This window comes from Gorilla gorilla, chromosome 2 (assembly GCF_029281585.2).
Source record: "Gorilla gorilla gorilla isolate KB3781 chromosome 2, NHGRI_mGorGor1-v2.1_pri, whole genome shotgun sequence".
NCBI classification, from domain to species: Eukaryota; Metazoa; Chordata; class Mammalia; order Primates; family Hominidae; genus Gorilla; species Gorilla gorilla.
Genome location: NC_086017.1, coordinates 112,031,206 through 112,043,504, shown reverse-complemented (window position 1 = coordinate 112,043,504; position 12,299 = coordinate 112,031,206). Strand labels below are relative to the sequence as shown.

Genomic DNA, 12,299 nt, shown 5'->3' with positions numbered 1-12,299 from the left:
AATTGTTGTGAATTTTGTAAAAGTCAGGTTTAGTCATGCCCAGGACTGGGGACTTGAGTGCTCCCTGAGCCTCACATCTTTGGAATATGTGAGAGAACAAAAGAGGTTTTGCCAAGATTGGCTTTCCTTTCAGACTTTCCCTTCACTACATTCCAGAACAGGGGAGCACGTGGTGTTGGAACAGACCCACTGTCAGTTTGTTTAGAATCACATGGCAAAACGCTGTGGGTTACCAGGGCAGGCAGTTCATTTGCTACTTCTATTCATCTCCCATCCTGAGTTTTTAGGTAGTTTGGCGAGTTTTCGTTCTTTAAGAACAGGTTTAATTCAATGTATAAAGTATTAAAACATTTTTCCTCCACTGAATGACAGTTAAACCACTTTCTCTGAGTACATAAGCTCCTCCATGGTTATAATTTAGGCAAGTTTGGAAGCTGTCATGGCATTAGGATACTTCTTAGTTACTCATCAAGTATTTATTGAGTGGCTGAAGGAACAATAATATTTTGGTAAGTACTTGAGCAAGCATTAAAGATCAATAAATCTGGGGATCTGAAAGATGCCTCAGTTTTATCCAGAGAAAAAGTTAGACACTACAAGAATCAGAGTTAGTAATCATGCAAGCATAGTTTCCTGATAGATGACCAGGTGTCTTTTTAATTTTGAATATTATAGCTGGAGTGCAATTTTAAGCCTCTTACCACTTTTAGGAACTTCTAGTACAGAAAAAGGAAGATGTCCATAAGGATCTCCATGAGTGTGGACTGAACCACTTCATCAGCTGGAGAACAGGACGGCAGAGAGTATGTGCATCAACTGAAAGAGCCACAGCCTGCGGCTAGGAGGAGACTTCACATGTTGGGGATCAGGAATCGGTCCAAATGTCATAAATTCACAATGTAATTAACGCTGTGCAATTAGAATGCTTATTCACCTAGAAAAGTCATGCCCGCCAAGTCATATTTCTAGCATAACCACAAGAATTCGAAAGCTTCCTGGATTGAATATTAGCTGGGCCCTTTACTGGAGGAATTGTCACAGAGACAGAGAAGCAGCCAGGAGTCCACATTAGCCCTGAGCCCTGAGTATCTTCTTTCTTCAACAAGTGTTTATTGAATGCTTGCTGTATGCCAGGCACTGGGCAAGATGCACAGGGGACAAAGATGGATGAAGCATAGTCTGACCTTGAGGAGCTCACCAACTAGGTGGGAGACAGACATGTTCATAACTACTGATGAGAAAGTGTGATGAATTCTGTAATACTGGTTGAACAAAGTGCTGTGAGCACAGGGGAGGGAGAGTGAAACACTAGTTAACAACAGTGAAGAATTTTTGAGTTGAGAGGGTTTTTACAGGTTACCTAGTTCTTCTACCCAATGCAGGGATACTTACCACAGCATCCCTGGCTGATGGTCATTTAGTCTTTGCTAAATTTCCTTCTAGAAGTGGCTCAATGCATTTTCAGGCGTCTCTATTAAATTAACTGATGCAAACAGTTATCTGAACATTTGTGAGGCATTGTTCTGAGTCTGCCACATCTATCATCTCATTTAGTCATTACCTAAGGATGGGTACTTCTAATATTGCTTTTTTTCTAATGAACAACTAGTTTGCCAAGTTTACATATCCAACAATGGCTGGAACCAAGTCTTAATTCCACAGTCTGACTTCAAAGCTGTGTTCTTAACCTTCCTGATACACTCATGTGTTTCTATTCTGCCATTTGCTGAGAAAAAGAAGAAGTTAAATTTCTCTCTTTTTTGACAGCTCTTCAAATATTTCCAGAGATCATTCGTGTGTCTGTGTCACCCTTACCTGTGACATCCAACTCTTCCCTAGTCATTCACTCTAAGTTCTTTCAAATGTTCCCCAAAAGACATGTTTTTCAGACCCTTTACCATCCTAGCCATCTCTGAAGCCTCCCGTTTGTTGATGAGTCTCTTAGATGTCTACAGAATCAATACAGCATTTCAGAAGTGGTCTGTCTACCACTGAATAAAATGGATGTCGCATCTCTTTACCTGGAAAGTATTCATTTTTAGTGGCAGCCACATCACATTCTTGACTTTCAATTTGCTGTCAAGAAAGCTCATAGGTCTATTTTCCCTGCTAATTTTTTTGTCCTTAACTAAATTTATACATTATTTGCAGGATTTTTGGGAACATGCTCAATTCACCTTATTCTCAAAGGCATGTTCCTAATACCATTTTAGAAAGATTGCTTAAGCCTTAATTAGAGATTCCTTTGGTGATATTAGTCATATTAATATTCATTCAGGACCTGTGTAAATATTTTAGTGGTAGTTAAGATTTAAAAACTTGAATAACCAGTCTTATAAAAGTTACAAGTCCTATCCTAACTACCACTGCAAAAACTTAGATAATTTAGAAGATCATTAGATTTTCAAGGTGAACCAGATTTTAAATATAAATCCTAGGTATTGGATAGTATTGCAAAATTATTCTTGTAAAGTTACTTGAAGCATTGGTACTGATTAAGCTATTAAAAAGAAAAAATGAAGATACTTGAAGCTAAGTATACTTAAGCATAAAATATATATTATGGAAACAAAAAGAGCCACTGAATGATGAAAGGATAATTATTTTACTTTATTATTTTCATGTCAGGTGGGTAATGTGCTGACATTGTAACAAGGTTTGAGGGAAGCACATTTCACACATGCATATAAAAACCCAACCATTATGCTTATAAACTACAAAAGAATTGAGAATTGTTTTTTACACTGATTGAAGTTTGAGGAATATGGTTTGTTTTTCTAGGGCTTTCCCTGCTGGAAATGATCACCCTGCATAATGGCTATATTTTAAGTCAAATGTTATGTTCCTCCACATTAGCAAGTTATTCATTTAATCAGGCATGGAAAATCCATCTTTCTGGGCCATATTTTTATGCTTAGGTTTAATAGTTTGCAGAATGACCTCAATAAGTTGTTTAAATCTGTATTTGGAAAGGAGTCCTCAATCAGAATTCTCAAAGAACAGCTCTTGCTCAGGTTTCTCTCTGCACTTCTTCGTTATAATTATCTGTATCTAGATCCGTCGTTCTCCAATTGGGTCCCTGGATCAGCAGCATCAGCATTGTCTGGGTCCATTCCCGAAGTGCACATCTCAGATGTCCCCCAGACCTGCTGCATCAGAAGCTAGGGGGATGGGGTCAAACACTGTGTGTTTTAATATGTCTTCCATGTAATTCTGATGCTTGCTAAGTTTGAGAACCAAAGAGCTACATTATATCAAACTTTTAAAAATTATTCAATTATGTTGGGCCAAATTCTGGTAGAACAGAATGAGGAGAAGTCTCTACTTCTACTGTGATTACAGGTGGTCAGAGAACTTGGTCATGTGCCTGGCAGAGAAACCTCACTGCTGTGTTTCCCCACTCATATAAAAGAATGAATTGTTTGCTCTTTCTTTAGGAAATCAAACTAGGTATCCTGGAGTGCCTGGCCCTGAAACTGATAGAACAGCGCTTATCTCAGCAGTCCAATCAAATTCTGCACCCTAATATAGAAAGAAATACCCTTAAGAAAAGATTCTTAAAGATAAGAAGATTCTCACTCTTTGAAAGTCTGCATGAAATAACTTAGCAACATAAATTTTAGCCAGAAGGAGCTTAGATAATTTCTTTAGTTTTATTGCTGTCAAAAGGTATATTCTGCTCAAATAGGTAAGACTTTTTTTCTGATCTTAAAAGCCTCTAAAGACGGTCGCAATCACTTGTAATCACTTTGTTACTAAACTTAAAGTTTAATAGCTGTAAATGTCAGAAAATGCATTTTTTACATTTCCTATGTTATTTGCTGTGTTAGGGTCACATGGCAATTCAAGTATTGCCTAAAACAATTTTTCATAGTTGACAGTTTGGACACTTCAGTTGCCAAATTCTGTTGTGCTTTGAAGCAGATGATAACCCTCTAGGGCTTGTGAAAACACAGCTTTGGAGAAGATAACCCTCTAGGGCTTGTGAAGGGGGGACAAATCTGACTCTGCCCAAATCAATACAGACTCTTCTCACCCCAACCCAAATCTCTTTAGTCTGAATACTGGAGGAGGGGAAATCCTTAGAGTTGAGCCATTAGCCGGTGTGTGTGTGTGTGTGTGTGTTCGTGTGTGTGGTGGGGGATATATATAAGGGGGGGTGCTTTCTCTCTAAAGCTAATGGGAGATACAGGGCATGCACACATTCATACATTCATGACATGGAGTAAAATAAGTAAAGTGAAATTATTTTATGTTTTACCTACTGTCTCAAGCCTGTTAAACAAACCAGTTAAAAAGACTCAAACTTTTAAAGTGCAGGTACAACGTCAAATGATACTCAAATGGATTTTTAAGAATAGAATTATCACTGTATTACTTAAGGATTACACTTGTCTTAAATATCATAGGCACTTTCAACTCAATAATTATTCCTTGTGATTTATATGTGTAAGCTATGGCAAATGGTAAAATAATAGTACACTTTTATAATGATTGGTTAAGATTTATTGTTTTGTTATCAGGGAGTTTCTGAGAACATTTTCTTCCTTTCCTATTTTTAGCTGTGATGATACTTCAGATATTATAAAATGTAGAGTTCACTTACTGGGGTAGGGTTGAGTCAGGTGGATCATTCTCACTCTGGAGAGCTCTGTTAGAAAATCATTCCTTTCGGACGTGAAGGACCTCTTCAAGGAGAACTACAAAGTGCTGCTCAATGAAATAAAAGAGGATACAAACAAATGGAAGAACATTCCATGCTCATGGGTAGGAAGAATCAATATCGTGAAAATGGCCATATTGCCCAAGGTAATTTATAAATTCAATGCCATCCCCATCAAGCTACCAATGACTTTCTTCACAGAATTGGAAAAAACTACTTTAAAGTTCATATGGAACCAAAAAAGAGCCCGCATCGCCAAGTCAATCCTAAACCAAAAGAACAAAGCTGGAGGCATCACGCTACCTGACTTCAAACTATACTACAAGGCTACAACAGTAACCAAAACAACATGGTACTGGTACCAAAACAAAGATATAGATCAATGGAACAGAACAGAGCCCTCAGAAATAACGCCGCATATCTACAACTATCTGATCTTTGACAAACCTGAGAAAAACAAGAAATGGGGAAAGGATTCCCTATTTAATCAATGGTGCTGGGCAAACTGGCTAGCCATATGTAGAAAGCTGAAACTGGATCCCTTCCTTACACCTTATACAAAAATTAATTCAAGATGGATTAAAGACTTAAACATTAGACCTAAAACCATAAAAACCCTGGAAGAAAACCTAGGCAATACCATTCAGGACATAGGCATGGGCAAGAACTTCATGTCTAAAACACCAAAAGCAATGGCAACAAAAGCCAAAATTGACAAATGGGATCTAATTAAACTAAAGAGCTTCTGCACAGCAAAAGAAACCACCATCAGAGTGAACAGGCAACCTACAAAATGGGAGAAAATTTTTGCAACCTACTCATCTGACAAAGGGCTAATATCCAGAATCTACAATGAACTCAAACAAATTTACAAGAAAAAACAACCCCATCAAAAAGTGGGCAAAGGATATGAACAGACACTTCTCAAAAGACATTTATGCAGCCAAAAGACACATGAAAAAATGCTCATCATCACTGGCCATCAGAGAAATGCAAATCAAAACTGCAATGAGATACCATCTCACACCAGTTAGAATGGCAATCATTAAAAAGTCAGGAAACAACAGGTGCTGGAGAGGATGTGGAGAAATAGGAACACTTTTACACTGTTGGTGGGACTGTAAACTAGTTCAACCATTGTGGAAGTCGGTGTGGCTATTCCTCAGGGATCTAGAACTAGAAATACCATTTGACCCAGCCATCCCATTACTGGGTATATACCAAAAGGACTATAAATCAGGCTGCTATAGCTATAAAGACACATGCACACGTATGTTTATTGTGGCACTATTCACAATAGCAAAGACTTGGAACCAACCCAAATGTCCAACAAGGATAGACTGGATGAAGAAAATGTGGCACATATACACCATGGAATACTATGCAGCCATAAAAAATGATGAGTTCATGTCCTTTGTAGGGACATGGATGAAATTGGAAATTATCATTCTCAGTAAACTATCGCAAGGACAAAACGCCAAACACCACATGTTCTCACTCATAGATGGGAATTGAACAATGAGATCACATGGACACAGGAAGGGGAACATCACACTCTGGGGACTGTTGTGGGGTGAGCGGAGGGGGGAGGGGTGGGGGGAGGGGGGAGATTAGGTATATCTCCTAATGCTAAATGACGAGTTAATGGGTGCAGCACACCAGCATGGCACATGTATACATATGTAACTAACCTGCACATTGTGCACATGTACCCTAAAACTTAAAGTATAATAATAATAAAAAAAAACAAACAAAACCATTCCTTTCACTGAGCTGAGGCAGCTCTCCTTGTACACTGTTTCCAGGACAATAAGAGACTGTCATTATGAGAGGCTCATGATGAGTCTATGACTCTCTGTAGAGATAAGGAAAAGAAGAAAATATTTTATCCATTTCACAGCCAAGAACAGACACAGATACAAGCACTATAACAGAGGGGACAGGATTCAAATTATTGAGTAGGGATTTTGATTTTCATACTCAAAGCAGACCAGAGTTTCCATATTAGTGTCTCCTAAAGACATTTTATTTGTTTTGCTGAATTGAAAGAAAGACAAAATGTGTTCTCTCGATCCATGCCATCCGGTAGAAATATAATGTGAGCCATATACATACTTTTAAATGTTCTAGTAACCACATTAAAAAGGTAAACAGAAAAAAGTGAAATTAATTTTAATAAAATATTTGTCTTAGTGGATACAAGCTATTATGATTTCACAATGTAATCATTATAAGGAATTAATGATATTCTACATCCTTTTTTTGTATTAAGTTTTCAAAAATCACAACACACCTCAGTTTGGACTAGCCACATATCAAGTGCTCAATAGTCACAGGTGGATAGTGACGACCTATTGAACAGCACAACTCTGGAATCTCCTTTTCCAACACTTCCCTACTGCTTCAACTTCCCTTCCCCATCCAAAATACAAAGTGTCTTTGCAGACATTGAGTTCCTGTCTCCGGAAGTGTCTGAGCAGAGGGTGGGTGACTACCATTTGGTGGTAATATTGTGGAACTCTGAATAAAGAGCGTCAGTGGAAGTTTGGACAACGAAAGTGTTAAAATCCTTTCTAATCCCTAAGTTTTGTGATGCTGTGATACTGAGAAAGGAGACATGAAATTGTGGGTTTGGAAAGAACTTCTTTCCATATTAGATGTGCTATTTCCTGCCATTATCTCTTGATTTGTAATTCACTTCTTTGCTACTTCTAGTATGAATGCAATGATTACTTATAGGGTGCTATATAGCCTATAAACCACTCTCATAAACACTGGTGATTCATTCAATTATTTCCTCATTCACTTAGTAAAAGCATATTAGTCCCTGCAATGTATTAGTCTCTGTTCCAGGAGCTGGAATGTATTAACCACAGCGGGTAAGATAGGCACAGCCCCTGGGCCCATAAAAGATTCAAGCTCATTTGTTCCTACTCTTCCTTATCTCCGGTTTTTGGAATCTCTCCACCCAAGTTTGGCTTGAGCCACCAGGAGCCATACACTGACTGATATGAAAATAGTGGTCTGACTAGTCTCCTGGTGTAGAATGTCAACCCATCCCTGAAGCGCAGTTTTCAGTGACAAGAAAACTGAAGATGGGGTTCTCAGCTTCTCTGGTGTGATTAAGCCACTAGAAAAAAAAACAGCACTGAGAAGTAAAATCTGCTGATGTTCAGCTACATGCATGAGTTGAAATTGTCATTTGCATTAAAATTCCCTTTGCTGCCAGCTGCCACATAGATGCTTAATCTCCTTTGGTTCTCTGCTACACCTTTTTGTGCCTTATCCGAAAGTTCTGGAAGAATTAAAGCTTCTTCTGAGCCATGTTTATTAGTTATGATGCTCCTGCTTTAGAGAAAGAAAAATAATGGAAGCTTCAGTTGTCAGAAAAACTGATGCTTGGGCCTGATAGAAAAAAAAACAAGGATTTATGATGAAGGAAAATCATTCATAGAAATATTTCAAGGATTCAATTATGATTTTGTTTAGTAAGTTTGAAAATACTCTATCTCACTCATTTAGTTCTTTAGTGTCCGAAACATTTTGGGAACTCAGTTGCTGAATTCTACAGTATTCAACTTCTCTCGAATGTCTTCTACCACCAGAGAGCAGCAGAGATTTATAGGTAGTTAATGAGTCCCCTAGATACCAATAAACAAGGAAGCTTGGCCACTTGATTTGATCTCATTAAGTAGATAGCTAGTAAGTAAAAGAGGCAGCTGATTAACTACCAGAATGTTCACCCGTTAGCCTGTCTCCCTACCCTTTCACCCTTTCTCTCTCTGGGATGTGCGTATATGTGATTTTAATGATTTACGACATGGGTTGGGAAGGGTTTTCTAACTTTTCTAGGAGCTTTGGGGATGGGTCAAAATGTACCTTGTTCTTCCACACTCACTCATGCCATAGCCTGAGTAATACAGGAAGGAAGTGAATCAAAAGTCTGAGAAAGTACAGTTCTTTTTCTCTAGACCAGGCATCATCAAACTGCTGCCCACAGGCCAAATCTAGTTTGCCACCTGTTTTTACAAATTAAGTTTTATTTCAACACAACCACACCGATTTGCTTATGTTTTGCCTATGGCTGCTCTTATGCTACAATGGCAGAATTAAGTAGTTGAGACCAATATGCAACCATATGGCCTGAAAAGCCTAAATTATGTATTGTCTTGTCCTTCACAGTGAAAGTTTGCTAACCCCTGCTCGATGCTGTATCAGTATTTAAATTATGGAATACATAGGAAAGCAGAAAGAGTCTCGGACTGGGAGGACTTTAACAACTATAGTACCAGTCCTGGTCCTGCGGGTTGGTAGTAATGTGTCCTTGGGCAAGTTCTTTAATGTTTTGAGCCCTAGGTGGCCTCATCTGTAAATGGGGGCTGGGGACTCAGGGTGTAGTTTGAACTTGGTAGTATCCAAGATCCTTTCCAGATTGAAAGTTCTATGAGGATTTTTAAAATTACTCTTGCTTTTTTATAGTTTTAAATTACTCTTGGCGTTTTTATAGTTTATGTGGAATTGCAATCCCCGGTGTTGGATGTGGGGCCTGGTGGGAGGGGATTGGCTCATGGGAGTGGTTTCTGATGGTTTAGCAGCAAGCATCCCCTTAGTGCCGTCTCGTGATAGAGTTCTCACGAGATCTGGTTGTTTGATGTACTATCTTCCGCTTCACTCTCTTTCTTCTGCTCTGACCGCGTAAGATGTGTTGCCTTCCTCTTCGCTTTCTGCCACGATTGTAAGTTTCCTGAGGCCTCCCCAACCATGCTTCCTGTACAGCCTGCAGAACTGTGAGTCGATTAAACCTCTTTTCTTTATAAATTACCCAGTCTCGGGTAGTTCCTTATAGGTGTGAGAATAGACTGATACAGCATCTGACAAAGCATCTATAAGGAACTTAGACAAATTTACAAGAAAAAAAAAGCACCATAAAAAGTAGGCAAAGGACATGAAAAGACACTTTTCAAAAGAAGATATACATGCGGCAAATAATCATGTAAAAAAAGCTCAACATCACTGATCATTAAAGAAATGCAAATCAAAACCTCAATGAGATACCATCTCACACCGGTCAGATGGCTATTATTAAAAAGCCAAAAGATAACAGATGCTGGTGAGATTGTTGAGAAAAAGGAATGCTTATACACTGTTGGTGAGAGTATAAATTAGTCCAACCATTGTGGAAGACAGTATGGCAATTCCTCAAAGACCTGAAGACAGAAATACCATTCGACCTAGCAATCTCGTTACTGGATATATACCCAAAGGAATATAAATTATTCTATTATGAAGACACATACACAAGTATGTTCATTGCAGTACCATTCATCATAGCAAATACATGGAATCAACCTCAATGCCCATCTGTGATAACTGGATAAAGAAAATGTGGTTTTATACCACATGTTCTCACTTACAAATAGGAGCTAAATAATGAGAACACATGGACACACAGAGCAGAACAAAACACCATGGGCCCTTTCGGAGGGTGGAGGGTGGAAGGAGTGAGAGGATCAGGAAAAATCACTAATGGGTACTAGGCTTAATACCTGGGTAATGAAATAATCTGTACAACAACCCCACTTGACACAAGTTACCTATGGAAGAAACCTGCCCATGCACCCGTGAACCTAAAATAAAAGTTAAAAAAATTATACACATTTCAGAAGGGTACTCATCAAATAGTGAAGATTAATATCACATTCCTCAGGAGATGACACACAACTGGAGGTATTCAGTGTTCCATCATGTGGCAGATACAGTGCAGTCCTATCCCCAGAGAATTGACTTTTATGGAATTTGGCCTCAGTATAGAATATATTGCTGACATATGCTATATGTTATTTCATACTTGTTATTATATGTAACACAATGCATTGTTGCAATTAAGCCTACAAGTTTATGCCTATGAGGATTTGAGACAAAGTAAAACTTTTACCTCTAAGTACTTAGACGTAAAACATGTGTCACTGATGTTAGGAAAGATGACAGGACAAAGGCCCTGGGGTCTTGGGCTGTGGAAAAAGTGGAGCCTATAGCTTTTCAAAAAGTGACTACTTTCGTGATCATTTATATAGGACCATATTTAATGAGCTCCTTATAGTGAATGATGATTATGTCCTCTGTTTCCTCTATAAAAGTAAGAAGTGGGGTAATTTTCAAATGTTTTCAACTTGCATATTTATTATTCAAACTAAAATATTCCTCTTTTTCTTTTTGCCTAGAGTATTCTAGATATTCTTTCTCTTTGAGCTCCCAGCCCATTGTTCATAGTCTCACATGTAGCAAGGATGTATGGAGGATAACATAAGCTTTCTGAGTTTACAGATTTTATCATTAGGTAGAACAAAATCCAATGCCTTGGTGCTGTTTCTCTCACAGTGTACTTGTGCCCCAAGGGGAACATCAAGCCTCAGGATAAACATGTCTTCTCTTGTGGGAGGATCAACTTTACTGCAGTGTATGAGATGTAATATAATTTTTATATTAAAACACACCCAGATTTATTATAGAATAGAATATGTAATCTGAATTATTTTTAAACACAGAACACTACTGTGCATGGCTATTTTTTTTGCAAGATGTGAGCAATATAATGTAATATTTAAAGTACAATCTCTGGACTCAGGTGAACCACAAAAACTTCACTTGGCTTTGGGCAAATTTTTAAATCCTTTTATCCCTCAGTTTCTTTTTCTATAAAGTGGAGCTGATGTTAATATGTAACTTATGGAGTTGATGTGAGCATTAAAGGTACTTAATGTTTACTGTGTTTAGCACATAGTAAACACACAAATGATGCTGCTGGTAGCAATATACTCAGAACCTTGACGGTAAAAATGGATGCTCCTGGGTCACTAGGGGTGGAGATGCTTGCACAGCACTGCTCTGGAGAAATTAAGTCCTACTTCTGCCCTCTCCTTTCTGGGTCAGGGTATTCAGAACATGCTGAGGAACTGGCCCAAAGCACAACTGTGATGGAGCAATTGTTACGCTTGACCTCAGAGCCAGTGGTGCTTGCTGGATGGTGTATAGTCTTTGGATCACTAGGAGTAAAACATCACCAGGAGAGAAACAGATGGGAAGGCTGGATTGGCCAGTGAGTGGGCAAGGATGAAGAACCACAGATTTTCACTTAAGGGTTTGCAAGTGACCCATCTTCCCCAAGAGCAGTGTCAGGGCCCGAGGTTAAATATTAGATCAGAATGAGAACTAGAAGGTACTAATGCTATCATCCTCTCCTGTGGCCAAGACTGACCTTACTAATGCATTACCCATGTTTTCAAGCAGAGTGCAGGTAAGGCTTCAGAATCTTCCTCAATTTGTTGATCCAGGCAGACACTACTAAATGATTATCACTTGAGAAGATTTTTTTTTCTGGGTAGCTCTTGAGAAATTCCAGGAGCTTTGGACACTATTTATATATATGTAAGAAAAGCCAGCAACAGAAGTGGCTTCAAAGACTCACCTGCTTGGAGAAACCTTCTGTGATTCATGATATTTTAGTTTCTATTTCCTAAAAACAACTGTTTTAATCCAGCTTTCAGGATGAAAAACAGTAAGATAAAACTAATGACAGAAGCTTGAATAACATATACCAAAGTCCTAACTTTCCTGATATATTTTAAGAAGAGTTTGT

At 38.4% G+C, this 12,299-nt stretch overlaps 1 non-coding gene across 1 annotated transcript; it reads right to left on the bottom strand.

Moving 5' to 3' along the window:
* Positions 1–2,622: 2,622 nt before the first annotated feature.
* Positions 2,623–2,726, bottom strand: LOC115934221 (small nucleolar RNA U13). Its single transcript, XR_004070042.3, has one exon. It is a non-coding gene; the product is annotated as a small nucleolar RNA U13 (small nucleolar RNA).
* Positions 2,727–12,299: the final 9,573 nt, after the last annotated feature.